The sequence below is a fragment of the Odontomachus brunneus genome, unplaced genomic scaffold (assembly GCF_010583005.1).
Source record: "Odontomachus brunneus isolate Ranch 3 - 2012 unplaced genomic scaffold, Obru_v1 Obru_scaffold_158, whole genome shotgun sequence".
In the NCBI taxonomy this organism is placed as follows: domain Eukaryota; kingdom Metazoa; phylum Arthropoda; class Insecta; order Hymenoptera; family Formicidae; genus Odontomachus; species Odontomachus brunneus.
The window spans coordinates 690,491-701,328 of record NW_022639608.1 but is presented as its reverse complement, the minus strand read 5'-3'; the positions used below and the strand labels follow the sequence as shown (position 1 = coordinate 701,328).

General features: G+C 49.9%; 1 protein-coding gene across 1 annotated transcript in view; it reads left to right on the top strand.

Moving 5' to 3' along the window:
• LOC116850871 overlaps nt 1–10,838 on the top strand; it is a 488,766-nt gene that overhangs the window by 65,015 nt on the left and 412,913 nt on the right. The window contains exon 2 of the mRNA XM_032829662.1: nt 2,630–2,684. The gene's annotated coding sequence lies outside the window, so the exon portion shown is untranslated. The remainder of the gene's footprint in view (nt 1–2,629; nt 2,685–10,838) is intronic.

Below are 10,838 nucleotides of genomic sequence, written 5' to 3'. Positions count from 1 at the left end.
GAGAGAGAGAGAGAGAGAGAGAGAGAGAGAGAGAGAGAGAGAGAGAGAGAGAGAGAGACCTTTTGTGTCACGGTGACACCGCGAACTGCGCGATGGGCATCGCACTTTTGCGATTTCCAATTTGTCCGTGCATATCAGTCGAAATCGTATATCGTCGCGGCAGCAATAAGAGTTACAGCCAATTTAGAATGGCTCTGCCTTTACGAGTAGATATAAGTGACCTTTTTAACCGTGGTCCGTTACGCATAATTTACGTTCATTATCTTTAATGGGCGAGCTATTAGGAGGGGCGCGAGTAATAGTATGGCAATACCACTAATGCCTCCGGCCCTACTCTTGCTCCCTATCCTTTTCTCCACCTTCTCCTCTTTCTTCTTCCACCATTTTTCTACCAGCACGTTTAAACGTCTACTCAATGCAAATAATGGCCGGTAGCGGAAGAATATTGTTTCTTGCGCGGAAGAAAGTAATGACCGCGGAGCGCGGAGGTACCGAGGCGGATGTATCCGGGACTATATCGGGAATTGCACGTCAAGCGCTTTCCAAGGGAGACGTATTACTTCATCTATAGCTCTCGTCGAAAGGACGGTGCAGCTGGTACAGGACGTTCCATGTGGCGTGTGCGTTTATTCGGCAAATCCCTCCCTAGAATCATTTTTCTCTTCCAAAATAAATCCGATACCGTCTTCTCTAATATCTCAATCTTCCAAGTCCATCGTATCGACAAATTTTAACTCTAAATCGATACCTTTCCCAAATCGGAGGCTCTATTACAACGATGTATTAATGCCGGGTCTAATCAGTTGAACATTAAAAAGTGATCTGATATAAACGTCCAGTCGCGGCTAAAATTCGGAATTCGACTGACGCTGTGTAATGGCGGAGAAACGCTTACGTTCCATTCACAGTCTCACTCTTTGTTTCTGTACTGCACCCCTCGTTTCTGTTTTTACGTTCGCAGCGTTCGCTTTAACGCGGCTATTCGCGAAGGCGTCGCGTCGCGTCGCGCCGCACGCGGTGGACACCCCGGCGCGACGTTCGGGGCGCAAATACCTCCGAACGTCCCTCGGGCTGTCACTTAGTGTCCTAAAGAAATAACATTTCCTTCCCCGCGCATCAGAAACGCGCGCGCTCGCGCCGCATTGTCGTCGTCCTCGTCACCGTCTCCGTCTCCGACATCGTTGCCGTCGTCGTCGTCGTCGTCGCCGTCGCCGTCGACGACGTCTTTCGCCGGCGGCGGAGACGACGACGACGGGGTAACACCGCGGATTCCCGTCCCGTCGCATTTTTATTTCGCCACGAGGCCAGTCCGTAGGACGGGCACGACTGGAGGAGGAGGAGGAGGAGGGGGCATCTACCCTCGCTAGGCATTGCACAAGTGTCAGCCTGAATAATACATGTCCGTTGCAGCGAGTATACGACCTGACACGGGCTGTTCCCTGTACGTACGTACATGTATATGTGTACAGCAATGTGTACATACGTGCACACGCGCGTATACATATGTAACGATCTATACGGACGTATTTCTTTCCCCTGGCCCTCCTCCTTTCCGTCCGTTCAGCAATGCTTTCTCTCGCTCCCTCCCTCGCGCGCTAACTCTCTCCTCATGCTCCTCTCTCTCTCTCTCTCTCTCTCTCTCCCTCCCTTCTTCTACTCCCCCCTGTCGCGCAGTTACGCTCCGTGGGTCCTTTGACAAGCGAGTTTACGTTATCGCGCAAATCGCTATGCTGGCATACATATGTAGACGCATGTGTAGACGGCAGAGGACGTGTCAGGGCCGCTTCGCCGTCGTTCTCGCGACGACGAGATCTCGCGTCCCGCCGCGGGTTGACACCTGGCGTATGCAGGCTTACGGAATACACTGTCTTCCCATCCTCTCGGATAACCGAGTGAAAGATAGAGAAACAGATGATGAGGGGTGGTAGAGGAGGACGAAACAACGGCTGAACTTGTTGGGGAGTTGAAAATTTCGATCAGCGTAATGTACATCTAATGGAGATGTGATAATCGAGTCTGCCAGGTATTATAGACACTAATAGTCATTCGTGGCGGAGTTTGTCAGGTATTATGCACATCAATAGTCATTGATAGCTGAGTTTGCCTGATATTATGGATATTAATGAACATTGAAATGTTTATCGTAATAAATTAAATGTACCAAATCGTGGATGTGTATTATAAATCGACTGTGCAACCATCGCTATGCCGATATGCAACTTCGATTATAATCAATTTCTCTTGTTTTTTACATCTGTGACCGCGATAACTGATCATTAAACACTATCCTTTCGTGCGATTTACGCAACTTTCCTCCGAGATTGCGAGAACACCGCGAAGATGTACAAGAAATATTTAGATACAATTCGTTATCATTAGAAATTCGAGAAGTTGCTTGGTTGTAGAGAAAATTTGTGCTTCAGTTTCCTTTTTTGCGCGCGTTCTCGCGCATATCGCGAGCTGAAGTTCTTTTCGTCGAATCTCTCGGCCTCGTTTATCAAGTGCGCGCATCGCAGTCTAGGAAGGTATACTGTAGTCTACTACTCTCACCGTAGTCCACTCGACTCCGTCGTCGATTCTATTTCCGACGATCCGACTAACATTCGCCTTCTCTCTGTGTGTGTTGCAGGGATTACGTTCGACACGAATTGGATGCAGTGACGTCATCGGGAGTTAGCTCCACGGTGAGTAAAGTTATGCACGATTCCGGTTTCAATTGGATTCAGGCCGTTCGCGGCGCAGTTCGAAACGTGGACGACGAGCTCGATCGGCTCGAACTTCCGCGCGCAAAAAACTTTGCACGCGTCTTGAATACACATTCCGTGGCTGTATTAAGAATATGATATAAGATATCGATTTATGGAACGATGTAAGATGATTTTTCCTATATCGGTGATATAGTTATATTTTGAAGGGACAGTAGAGGTTCAGTCTAGTTCACTTGTTTAAAGATCTGAGAGAATCAATTTGGATTTATCGTTCCTCGACATTTTTCAAACACGAACTTTTGTGAACTCTTCAAATTCCGATCGTGTTCAAGTTTGTCCCGCGTCTTTTTAGCTAGAGGAATATTCTTGGGATCATTTTAGTACAAGTTGATTTAAGATTTAAGATTGTAGACACGCGTGATGGCTATAAAATTAGGGCAAACTTGGGTATCATTCCGAAGCGGTACCAACAATATACCGTGTGTTTAGAAACGCGTCGAGAACGTTTGCTCGGCTGCCGCCCTCGCGGTAAGTAAAATACGCCGTAACAGGATTAGCCGGGCTATGAATAAATTTGGTACGACGACCGAGATTACAGAATGGTGAGTGTGTATGTGTGTGTGAGAGAGAGAGAGAGAGAGGGGAGGGGGACGGGAGGATGAGAGAAGAGTAATAATATGTGAGAGAGACGTTTCCAACCTGTGAACTTATTCCTCCCCTTCGCTCACGATGACGTTATCGTGCAACCCTCTGCTACGTGGAGCTTCAAACCGCGCGCATACACGCCCGTAAATGTAAGCTCCGTGTGCGAGGCGTCTCAGCAAGCTCGCGACGAGAAAGCCTCTCGACAAAAAAGTCCGAAGAGAGAGAAAGAGAGACGGCGGACACGGGAAACGGGAAAAGAGACGGGGGATGGTCGCGCTCGAAAACATTTACAGCGAATCGGATTAACGCGGGTATTTAATCCCGCTCGCGGCTTTCTCGTCGGCGAAATAAAAAGGGGACAGGTAGAAAGGGACGCGAAAAAGATTGCGCGCGCGATGCACACAAAACGGAATCGCGGGCATAAAGGGTTTGCCCAGCGCGAAGCAAGAGAACGAAGAGGAGAAGCAGGGGAGAGGCAACGCAGACAGACTTCGGTGAAATCTCATCTCTTTAATGGGTGCAGCTTCCGCGACGAGCGAAGAGCTGCCTCTAGCGAGCTTTCGCTGTGTATCGGGATATTCGACTGATAGTACGGAGCGCGACAGGCGCGAAAAACGCGGCCTACGATTTGATTCGCGTGTCGAAGGAGCTCGGGGCGATTTTTAATCACGTTGAAAAGGCGCAAGGCGAAGGTGGGAGCTTCTTACGCGCCTGGTCTTGACATTTATCGCGCGCGACTGTTAATCTCCTTTAAAAGCATCGGTAAATCTTCGAAATTTCACGCCTCGTCGCCTCTGTCCTCGACGCGTTCTGATAAAACGTTCCGTGCACGGGCGTTGTTACTGTTACGTCGAATCGTCGGAAAGTTATGGATTGTCGTGAAATTTCATAAACACGCAATGCCGTGGAAATACTACTTTCTTTATTTGCCGCGAATTAAATTTCACAGCCGCGCGTTTATTTATTCCTCTTTTTTCTTGCATCGCTTCGAGTGGACTTCACTTTGACAGAATTTTAATTCGAAGCTTTAGTTACTAAGACATTTAATGTTGGAAATTAAAAAAATAAGAGAAACAAATGAAAACACAGGGAAAAGCGAAAAATTTATTTTAAATCCCGTAGCCCGCTTCTCTCTCTCTCTCTCTCTCTCTCTCTCTCTCTCTCTCTCTCTTTCTCTTCCCCGTTTTCTGCTGCTATATGCCGCGCGTTATATTTCCCGGTATGCCCCGCGATAGTGAATTATTTCTTCGTATTTTTACGTATTAACGCGGAAAATAATTAAAAGATGCACGTGGAAATCGGACACCGCGCGCGTTGGTGGGTAACAATAGCGAGGAGCGCTGAATTAAAATAACGCTCTCTCGGCGAACACGCGATCGCGGACTCAACGCTCGAGTGCGGCTTAAAACATCGGTTTTAACGCGGCCAGCGTGACGTGCCGTGATATATGCGCGTTGGCATTTTCTGATCAATAATCTGTACGCATTTATGAGAGCGGAAGAGACGCGTATCAAACGCGCATCGCGTCGCGCTCGGTCTGCTACGCAAGACAGTAATTTGCAATTAGCGGTCACGACAAAGTGCGCCGGCTAACTTTCTCGCGCGTTGCGTTTGCACTCCCCGCTTTCCCGTACCTTTCCTTTTTTCTCCCTACCTTTTGTTTCACAAAAACACCAATACGACGGTTCGTCGACACACCAGCGCGCAGATTAATCTCAGCAAGTCGTAATTAGCGTAATGAACCGCGGAACGTTATCTCCTAGTGTCCTTCTCGCCCCATCGCGGGGCTCCTCAAAACCCGAGAGCAATTTTCTGCACTTGTCCATCGTTATTGCTCTTCGTGAGATTTTCGCTGTTTCCTTGATAACGATCTTGCACGACAATACAACCTGCTCGTCCAGCTCACTCTAAGCGCGTGTCGCGCGACGACGACAGCTACTACCCAACCGAATAACGCGTAAATTCCGAACGACGACGTTTCTGGCGCAACACGAGAGAGACCTCATTTAAGAAATCGCAATTTTCCTTACGTCCTCGGCACAGCTTCGCCGAGTTGCACAGGCGTTGCCGTTCTGCGCGCGACGCGGCGCCTGTCGATATATTCCGTGTACGTTGTAACGACGTGCACCGCTTGCCACCCTCGCGCCTTCATTTTTACAGCCAGCCGACGGGGCAGCGCGAGCGCGCGCGGACGGGGTGCAACATTTCCTTCAGTTTCCCTCAAATCTTCCAGCGAAGTCGAAACACCGGTGGCGGAGCGCGATCGGCGCGCGAGCACGTATCGCTCAGACATTCGCCCGCACTTGGGTAGATGCTTCACGGCAGGCATTCGCAATTTCGCTTTTCTCTCTCACTTGCCACCTCGGCTTTCCCCGACGCCGTTTTCTCCCTCTTAACCTCCCTCTTTTCCCCTCCTTTTTCTCGCTTCTCACGCTCGTATTTCCCGCCGTACTGATGGAAAACGTAGCCTTTACGTCTTATCGAGAGCCGAGAGCGGTAATCGTGACGGCCCGATTTCGTGCCGCGGACCATCTACTATTACCACTACTACTACGGCCGGGGAACCCGGTGAAAAATGAACCGGGTCAGATCGTATATGGGGCCGGCCTGCGGGCCCGCTCGCGTGAAAGAGCGTGCGCGAGATACGTGACCCTAGCGAGTCTTCATAAATCCGGCGTCAATATCGGCGGAAACGTGAGCGCACCTCCTCTCCGCCCGCCACCTCTCCTGGTATTGACCCCCTCTCGTGTCTACGACTTTGATTATTTGCGATTATTTCACGACGTCATGAGGAGCTTCCCACGTCGAACTGCGCCCTCAGAAATTAAATTAAGAGCTCAGGTATAAGTCTCGGACGACTTGCGGTAATGTCGAGGTTTTTGAATTTCGTCGCGGCATCTCGACGTTAAGGCGACTTTCAACACGCGAGGGAGAAGGGGCTATCACGATCTCGTAGTAGTTTTCACCTGGTCATACATTTCTGTCACATTGACAACGCCAGATTTGGCCATTGAAGTTTGCCAACAGTCGCCGCCAAACTTCTCTCCCGCGTTACGCGTTATTCCAATCTATTAATCCGGCAGTCGATATTGCTCGGCTCTTTTTACGGCGGTTTGCCTCTAACATTGGACTTTCCAGGGAAGCGAAAGTAAAAGCTTTTCTCTTTCTCTTCCTCTTCTGGAAACGTCCAAACGTGATACCTACCTAATTACCAAGGAGCTTTTGTAAGCGGAACGAAGCGAGTGCTCGAAAAGGAGAGTCGGCGAACACGAGCGGTAAAGAGAGACGAAACGATAGGACGATGCCGATGTCGAGAGGGGCCCGCGGGAATGTCCATTGCTAACGGGCATTTGTATGTAAATGGCCTCATAGTTGCGAAAGTCTCGTCGAGTACAGAACCGGCGGAGTGGAGCTAACGAGACCGATCGTCAGGCGGGAAAAAGAAGAGACATCGGCAAAAAGAGAGGTAGGAGGGAGAGAGGAGTTGCTCGAAATAAAACGTTTGACTCGCGTCTGTCGTTAATGTTCGTACTGCTTCCCCTCGCGCGCGCTGCCTTTTCCTACTTCGCGCGAGAACCGACATCTATTTCCTGCGCGTTTGCCCGCGTCCCGTGCGAAGCACGAAACTTCGGTCGTCGATCGTCGTCTTTGCAACAGCCCGTCGCAGTTTCTCCTTCCTGGCGGGTAGGCGAGCAGCAGGATAAACAAAGCACGTCGCATTTTTGCGAAAGACAATCCGCGCTCGTAGATAAGCTATTGTTTCCTCGTTGTGCAATGTACCCGCCGCCTTTCGGTAAACGTTCAGTCAAACTGACGTGGGAATAGATCGCCCCCGCGTATAATATTTAGATCGTGCCGAGGCGCTCTCACGCGCCGCAAAATCGATACTTGTTACGTTTCGCTCGCTATTAATTAATCGCCTTGCCGGGCCGCGTATACCTCCTAATGGATACTTCTATCTTTATTACACGTTCAGATAGTAATTCAAATATAGCGCGCGCTAACGCGAGAGATACCGTTCTCGAGACGACGATAACGCGCTCGCACGTGCGATAACACATCCCGGAAAGCAGTATATTTGTCATCGTTGCGTAATCCTTCTCTTACGACGCGCGCGCGCGCGCGCGACGGCCCATTGTCATTGACTCGATATTTACGACGGTACGCGAGACTTTACATCCGATAAGGAATTTCTACGTTCGATTACCGTACAGAGCGCGAGATATATACGTATCTGGACCGAGTCCACGTAGGTGAATAAATCATTGGTACGGTCGAACACACATACACACACAGACACACGCGGGGGTGTACACGCGGATGAGATACAGAATAACGCGAAGACTAAACAGGAATTTATATACGGCGTCGTATATTTATTTAGGATGGAATTTATATTTCTTCTCGGACAGGCGGTAAAACGAGATATATGAAGCTTCCCTAAAAGCTGGCATGCCGGTTTACAGTCGCTAGCTCACTCGCGCCTCAGCCAGCCGAAGGAATACGTGCACACGACGGACTTGTCCGGCAAATAGTTGGAAGCGCCCTCGAGGCCGTACATCATCCCGATGGGATTTACGCAACTGGCACGCACACAGACACGTGCGTTCGCGTCGGCTTAACTCAAGGTGGCACCGCGTATGCACCGATGACAGTGCGCGCCCGACGCAACATTCGCGAGGTTGCATCGTCCCGTTTCTCATTGTAACGGAGACAGAGCGGACGGCCGATGTAGGACGAGCCGACGACGTCGGCTCAAATTTTATCAATCGGCCAGGGACACGGGGGGCAGGGGAGGGGGCGCATGAGATTCGCGCGATAATATATCGCGCGCGACGTTTCGCGAGCGAGCGCACGCGAGAGCCTCTCGGCGCGCTATTCTTAGCCCCGTTGGCACACTCGCGTGCGCATCGCGCATCTCGCTTTTGTTCGGCGCCCCGAGGTCGGGCCGATGGATGGATGGATCCTTGATTCCGACAGATCGGCAAATGTACCATAAGCCCGTAAGCGCCCTCTCTTCTCTTCCCCTTCGCCCTCTACCTCCCCCCTTCTCTATACGCGCTTATAAGCTCGCACAGTCGCACGATGAACACGCCTCGCGAATGGCTGACTGACGTGAATCCGTAATTGCATTCCTCGTGACGCGCGAATACATTTTAGCCGATTGCATTGGATTATCTATTCCCGATGCGCCTGCAGCCCTCTTGTAACGCGGGTATGTTAGGTTAAATGGAATAATAGCCCGCGCGCGCACCACGTTCAACCACGACACGGAGAGGTTTATCCGAGCTGTCTTTTAATATCGACACACGCTCGAATGCGGATTCACGCCATTGAACGGGTAATGAGACGCTATTAATGCCGGTGTGTGCCGGCAACGGCTTGGATCTCGGCCGGCCGGCTTGCGCGCCGACTGATTGTAACGTCGATGTCATTCTGACAGAGCTTGCGATACTGGGACCTCCAAGTGCGGTATCGATGCTGTTTTTTCGCCGTGGCGATCCGCCAGGATTTTCGCCGCGTCTCGGCGAGTCGAGTGTAACGATCGGTTACGGGAAACTTTCTCTCTCTATTCGGGTATTTATGTGAAAGTCATAATTATGCCGTGATCACAGCGTGTTAGGAGTCCTTGTGAGACGTCTTTTATTTTATTTCATTGCTGGCGCGCTTCAACACACTTGGCTCAAAGTATCGGGTACACGTCTCGTAGCGGATGTATTTCGAATCATCGGAATACCGATTTCGTTCTCTTGCTGGGATAATCATACGGTTCTTTGCCCACGATAACGGTGAATTGCGCCGAGAGAAAGTTCCACATGGGGTTTCATCGCGAATGTTATACGTGGGGCGACGCGAATACGATTGGATCGCGCAGTTGTTTGACCTCGCGATCCTCGAGGATGTGTACGTTGCGAGCTTCCGCCGACGTTGAGTTCGAGCGCAGACTTTGGCTGGCCATTCGGTAGCGACTTGTCGGACGTATCCCGACGGTTCTTACGAGTTATTCGCTGCGGATCGACCGGTGTGGTACGTAACACGGGGGAATAAAGTGGAGAGTACCATAGATAAGGATACCGCGCTAGCGGAGGCGCTACAGCGAGGGAGAATGACAGTGCGATAAAGCCGTAGACAGCGAATCGGTCCCGTGTAGCCAATCATTGGGGGATCCTCCCATTCCCTGTTTAATCGTCTCAGCAACCTGGGTTCCGGCGGGCCGATAATGAATACGCCCCGTAGTGCAGTTAGGTACATCTGCAACCGACCATCGAGACATTCTCCGCGGGCGAGAGAAGGCCTCGGCGAACGTCCGCTTCGCAGGAGCGCCTGCGAGATGAGATAGTTGTCCCGAGACCCTATCAGCGACGAATATTACTACCGTCGGCGCGTTCGCCGCGTTGAAATTATGAGAATCGCCGACCAAGTTTCGACCACCGTCCGCAGCCCCTTGCTAGGAAAATTTCTCCGCGTCACGTTTGTCTTACGGCCTCTCGATGGCAAAATGTTACGTTGCTTTCAACGCACTTTTTGCATGTCATTACGGGCGTCTATTTATTGCGTTAGGGGAGGAAGAAAATTATACACGTTTAATTAATATTCAGAGCATCCATGGGAATTGTACACTCGAATTTGTTTCGCTCGCTAACGCGAGTTTCTGTCCAATTCATCTCCCTTCGTTCATTTGATACTTTTCCTCGCGCGCATAATTCAAAAATTACTCTTTAAAATATAATTAGTGTATCTTTCTTCAATGAAAGAAGGTAGTACAAGTTAGTTACAAGTTCACTAATCAGCTAATACTAGCGACTATTCCCATTATTGCTGCATTTTGCGAATACAGACATTGCTCGTAAAACTCACGTTAATTTCTTGTTCACAAACGCGAAAATTTGGATCTGATATAGCGTATAACAAATTTGTGTGTATCACAGATCGTGAAATATTTTTTTTAAACAAAATTAATGAGAAATAAGGTGGAGCATTTCCACTGAAATGAAGTGGGAGTATTTCGACTGAAAAAATCAGTGAATGCTCACTGATCACCGGTGAAACAGTTTTATTATTGATTCAATCAGAAATATTTTTACTAATTCACTTTAGGAGAGTACATCCGAAAGTTTTTAGGTCGAAACATTCCGGTGTAATTTTTCGATCAATCCATCTCTCTGCCGGTTATCCGCGGCACTCTGTGAAAATAACGTTATTTCGAGAAGCTGCCCCGTTCATCAGCGAGAAATCGCGGACGCGCGCACGGCGGCGTGGTCTCGCGCTAATCGAGCTATATAGATCGGCACGCCGCTAAGTTCGCTCAAAAGCGAGCACGCGAACCAGTCCTTAACCCAAGTTCAAGTATCGGCGAATTCCGATCAGTCTATCCCGGTGTAGCGACTGATAGCAGGACGAGAGTACGAACATAGAGAGAGCGAGGGGGGGGGAGAGAGAGAGAGAGAGAGAGAGAGAGAGAGAGAGAGAGAGAGAGAGAGAGAG